The sequence below is a fragment of the Hipposideros armiger genome, unplaced genomic scaffold (genome assembly GCF_001890085.2).
Source record: "Hipposideros armiger isolate ML-2016 unplaced genomic scaffold, ASM189008v1 scaffold_383, whole genome shotgun sequence".
Lineage (NCBI taxonomy): Eukaryota > Metazoa > Chordata > Mammalia > Chiroptera > Hipposideridae > Hipposideros > Hipposideros armiger.
In genome coordinates this window covers 1198043-1204446 of record NW_017731733.1, presented here as the reverse complement: position 1 = coordinate 1204446, position 6404 = coordinate 1198043, and positions in this window count along the sequence as shown.

Sequence of the window (6404 nt, the reverse complement as noted above, 5' to 3'; positions counted from 1 at the left end):
CGCTGGCATTGGTGCATAGCTTCCCAAGGGGAGTACTTCAAAGGTGACCATAGTGATATTTAGCAATGAGGTATGTAGCACTTTTTCTAGGATGAGTTCCTAGAAATTGTCTGACCTCGTATAAGGAATTGTGTGAATCCAAGCTACCATTCTGAGAAGCCATCAGCACTGGGCTCTTTAGACAAAGTTGTTAAAATATCACTATATTTACCCAAAGATCAGTAAACCCAGAATGTCTACTTTAAGGTAAAAAGTCTTAATAGCTATTTCTAAAACTTCATTCATGAGCAAACATTTCATTTCACATATTTGATGAAAATTAATCAAGGTATTGTTTTACAAGTAAAACAAAAAGAGAACTGGATCCCACTATTACATTTTGACTAATCCAGAAGAGAGATCAGTGCCCAAAATGAAAATTCAAAAAGTATCATTCATATAAAAATTGCTTCTGGAATGAATGAATTTAATGTCTCATAACTAATTTTATGGAAAAAATTTAAATGTCACACAGCATATTTTCTCCATGATTAACAAGATGGCATACTAGAAAGCTTTAGGGTTTAAGGGAAAGACCATGGAATTTGGAGTCAGGACTCCTTGGGCTCAAAGTCTAGTTCAATCACTTAGTAGATGAATGACACTGGTATAATTTATTGTAGCAAATATGGCTAGATGCCTATTTAACATCTACGAAGGATAGATAAAGAGCTTCCCAGACAAGAAAAAGCTGAGAGAGTTCATCACCATGAAATCAGTATTACAAGGAATGTTAGAAGGACTTCAAGATGAAAAAAAAGATAAAAAAGATGAATAATAGAATGGCAACAACTATGTATCTATCAATTACTATTTTAAATGTAAATGGATTAAACGCTTTAATCAAAAGACACAGGGTAGCTGAATGGAGAAGAAAACAAGACCCTCATATATGCTGCCTACAAGAGACTCACTTCAGATTGAAATATGCACACAGACTAAAAGTAAGAGAATCGAAAAAGATATTTAAAAAAATGGAAATGAAAAAAAAAAGCTAGCATAGCAATCCATATACCAGACAAAATAGACTTTAAAACAAAGGCTATAACAAGAGACAAAGAAGGACCCAGTAATCCCACTTCTGGGTACTTATCCGAAGAAACCCAAAATGCTAATTCAAGGGGACGTGTGCCTCCATATGTTCACTGCAGCATTGTTTACAATGGCCAAGATGTGGAGGCAGCCTGGGTGTCTATCAATGGATGACTGAATAACGAGTAGGTGGTACATATATACAATGGAATATTGCTCAACCTTGGGTAGAAATGAGGTCTTGTCATATGTATGTGGCAGCATGAATGGATCGGAGAGTATTGTGCTCAGTGGAGTATGTCAGACAGTGAAAAACAGGTGCAACGTGATTTCACTTATAGGTGGAACCTAAAGAATAAAACAAACAAACAAACCAGAAACAAATTCATAGATACAGAGAACATTTTGATGGTTGCCAAAGTGGAAGGGGAGTTGGAGGTGGGAGGAAAGGGGAAGGGATTAAGAAGTACAAATTGGTTGTTACACAGCAATCATGGAGATGTAGGATATAGCATAAGGGATATAGACAATAATGTTGTAATAACTATGTATGGTGTCAAATGGGTACTAGATTTATTGGGGTGATTGATGGGAGGGGGTTGGAGGTAGGGTGAAAAAGGTGAAGGCGTTAAGAAGTACAAATTGGTAGTCACAAAATAGTGAAGTAAAGCATAGGGAATATAGTCAATGATAATGATAATAACTATGTCCAGTGCCAAGTGGGTACTTAACTAGTCAGGGGGATCAGTTCCTAAATTATATAAATGTCTAACCACTGTGCTGTTACACCTGAAGTCAAAATAAAATAATATTGAATGTCAACTGTAATTGAAAACTTTTTAAAAGGGGGAAAGTGAGGGGTAATATTAGGTCCAAGTTTCCAGGTATAAAACAAATAAGTCTTGGGGATATAACATACAGCACAGGGAATATAGTCAATAATATTGTGATAGTGTGGCACAGTGTCAGATGGTTGCTGAACTTATCATGGTGATCACTTCTTTAAGTATATAAATGTTGAATAACTATGGTGTACAACTGAAACTAATAATATTGCATGTCAGCTATATTTTGAATAAAAATCTTTAAAAAAAAGATATAATACATTATGGTGGGGTTCATAACATATGCAGAAAAAAATGTATGACATTAAATCTGGCACTGTGCAACTTCCGGCTGTTCCCCAAAGTCAAAATGAGTCAGGACATCAAAAGTCAAATGATTCAGGATAACCACAACAGTGCAACTAAAGACACTCATGAAAGAGGACTTCCAGAACTGCTTCAGAAAGTGGCAAGGATGAGTGTGTTTGAAGCAAGGGAGAGTCTTCTGAGGGGAATTAATGGCAATGTGTATTTTACTGTAATACATTTTTTTATTTAAACATTCACCATATATTTTGATCACACCTCATAGTACAAACACATCCAGTAAAGGTAGATGTTCAGATTGGAGTAAAGGGTAGAAATTCAGATTGATTTTTTTAAAAAGCAAGATGTAACTGTATGCTGCCTATAGAAAACCACTTTCAGTATAAACAAATATGTTCAAAGTAAAACAATGAAAAAAGAGATATGCTAATTCTACATAAAATTATTATATTAACATCAGACAAAATATATTTCAGATAAAAGAATATCACTATGGATAAAGAAGATAATTTCAGAATGATAATGGGGTCATTTATCAAGAGAACATAACAATCCTAAGCATTCATGCATCTACTAATAAAACCAAAATACATGAAGCAAAAATTGATAGAACTCCATGAAGAAATAGATAAGTTCACAATTATAGTCAAGGATTTAATATTCATCTCCTAATAATTGATAGAACAATACACAGAAAATCAAGAAAGATATAGAATACTTGACCAACAATATCAACCAATCTGATCTAACTGACATTCACAGAACACTTACCCAACAACACTAGAGTACACATTATTTTCAAGCGCACACAGAATTTTTACAAAGAAAGACTACATTCCAGGCCATAAAATTAAAGTCTTAATAAATTTAAATGGATTAAAATCATACAAAGCATGTTCACTGACTGTATGAAAATTAATTTAAAATAATCTATAATAATATATTTGTAATCTATAGTAACAATTCAGAAGTATTTGGAAACTAAATAACACACTTTCTAAATAACCCATGGTACAAAGAAGATATAAAAAGTCAGTTAGAAAGTATTTTGAACTGAATGAAAATGAAGGCATGACATATCAAAATGTGTAGGAAGCAGCCAAAGTTTTTAGAGAAAAACTACAGTACTAAATTCCCATATTAAAAACAAAAAGAGGTTTCACATCAATTAGCTTAAACAACTATAAAAAGTAAGAAACCACAAGAAAGGAGAGGTAAGGAAGTAATAAAAATCGAAGTAGAAATTAAAGATACCCAAAAGCTGGTTCTTTTAGATGATCAATAAAACTGATGAACCTCTAGCCATATATGTAAGGGAAAAAAGAGAAACAAACCCAAATAACCAATATAAGAAGTGAGAGATGAGGCATCACTGCAGACTCTGCTATATTAAAAAGATAAGAGGATATTTCAAACAACTTTATGACAAAAAAAATTCCACAGTTTTGATGAAAAGAATAAATTCTCTGAAAGACACAAGCTATCAAATCTCAAAAAGAAATAGAGAATCTGAATCGCCCTACATCTATTAAAGGAATTGTTCATAATTTAAAATCTTCCCTCAAGGGAAGCTGTAGGGCCAGGTGGTTTCACTGGTGAATTATACCAAACACATAAGGAAGAAATAGTAACAATTTTACACAAACTCTTCCAGAGTAGCCCCCTCCCCAAAGAAAACTTCGTAAAAGAATAAAATTGGAGGACTCACACTGTCTTATTTCAAGTCTTATTATAAGGTTACAATTAATCAAGATGGTATGGTATTGGTATGGAGGCAAATAAATCAATGGAATAAAGAGTATGCAAATAAGTAAACCCAAATATATATCAATTGATTTTCAACATAGGTGCCAAAGCTATACAAGGGGGGACGTCTCTTCGACAAATTCTACTTCAAAAATTGGATAGATGTGTGCAAAATATTAATTTTGACCCTTACCCCATACCATAAACACAGACAAAAAAATTAATTCAAAATGGCTCATAGGATTAAATGTTAACAGTCAAACTATAAATCGTCTAGAAGAAAACAGGAGAAAATCTTAGTGGCTATGGGTTTGGCAAAGATTTCTTCAAGTTGACACAAAAATCACAAAGTATAAAATTCTAAAATCAAATAAATAGACTAGTAAAATTGAAAACATTTTCTATTCAAAAGACACTATGAGAAAATGAAAAGACAAACCACTGGCTGAGAGAAAATAGTTGCAAAACATATATTTCCCAAAAAGCTTGCATCTAGAATATATAAAGATCTCTTATAACTCAACCATGAGAGACAATTAAAAGTGGTCAAAATATTTCGACACTTCACCAAAGAAGATATATGGAAGGCAAATAAACACATGAAATATAACCACAAGGGAAATTCAAATTAAATAATTATGAGACATACTGTACACCCAACAGAATGTCTAAAATTTAAAAACTGACCATACTAAATTTTATCAAGGATGTGAGGCAACCACCAATGGTATCCACTGCTAAAGAAACATGAAATGTCACAAGCACTTTGGAAAACAGTTTGGTAGTTTGCTTAAAATGTTAAGACATACATTGACCATGTGATCCAGTCATTCGAATCCTAACTATTTGCCCCAAAGAAATGAAAACATATATCCACACAAAGACTTCGACATGAATGTTCGTTAATAGCTGTATTTGTAATCACCTAAATCTGGAGACACGGTACGTATTGAATACGTCAATAGGTGAATGGAGCAATGAATTGTGGTACATCATAGGATAGAATTCTACTCAGCAAATAAGAGAATAAACTATTGATACACAATCAATATGAATGGATCTTATTACGCTGAGTGAAAGGCACGAGAAAACATGGGGTAATGGATAGGCACATTACCTTGACTGTGAGGATGGATTCATGACTGTACTCATGGCTTTAGAGTCAGATGGGACTTAGAATGCTAGCTCTGCTCTTATAACATAACCTTACATCATCTACTTATCTGAGTCTCAGCTTCTGTTTGTTATGTAGTTGTAAGAATATTTTCTGTAAGAATAAGAACATATGGGTCCAAGTCTTGCAGTACTAAACATGATGACAATATAAAGTACCCAGCATAGTTCTGGCATTATCTACATGTTCATTTCCATGTATAATGCATTTTCTTATCCTGCTCGTTTGTCCTGTATCTCTCCATTTCTGTAACAATACCTACTATTTTTCTACCAAAGGATATCTGTCCTTTCCTCTTGGAACAGAACAGAAACTTTATTTTGATGTTTTAGAACTTTTACTCTTTTTAAAACATGTTATTCCTTCCAACCTCATTGTATTTTATTTTTGCCTTACACTGAGGGTTAATCATTCGGCTCTTTGTTCATGGTATGCTCAGTAGCCATGCAAGATCTCAGTATACGAGATCCTCTTCTTGTATTACTTATTCATTTTATTCTCCTTTATTCCTAAACCCACTCCCACTCCCCTCTGCTAAATGGGCACTCTTCTAGTGTGTAATGTATGCCCTTGAAGATATATGCACATATGTATGTATGTGTCTACATATATTTGTATAGGCTTTAATGTATTAAACTGGCATTATAAAACAGGTCTTATTTTTCCCTTTATGTTGTATTTTAAGGACCTGTCCTAAGTGCTCTATATACATCCAGTAATTTGCTTCTTTTATGCATCCCATACTATGTACCTGTCAAAGTTAACTCATTAATTCCCTTAGAGATGGCCACCTGTGCGACCAACTTTCTGCTACCACGAACAATTATGAAATAAATATCTTAGTACTAGTCTCCTTGTGGACCTTTACAGAAGTTATGTGGGACAGAAATCCAAATAATTAATTTTGCTAACTCAGTGCTTCCAGGGTACTTTCCAAAATGGTAAAATCGGCTTAAACTTCCACCCAGCATTTGGAATTAATGACCTCACTAATTCTTGCCAATATAGTATCTCCTTTGCATTTTCATTTCTCAGATACTAGTAACTCTCTATTATTAGTTACTCAGTGTTTCACTTAGTAGATCACACTCTTATCTTTCGCTCATTTTTACAATGAGATTGCTGCCTTTTACTTCTTGATTTGCAGTTCCTAGGAATGTTTCTATATTTATGCCATTAATTTTGTACATTGGTAAAAGCTATTTTTCAGTCTGTCACCATTCTATTAACTAATTTAAGGAGCTGTTGATTGACTAGCAATT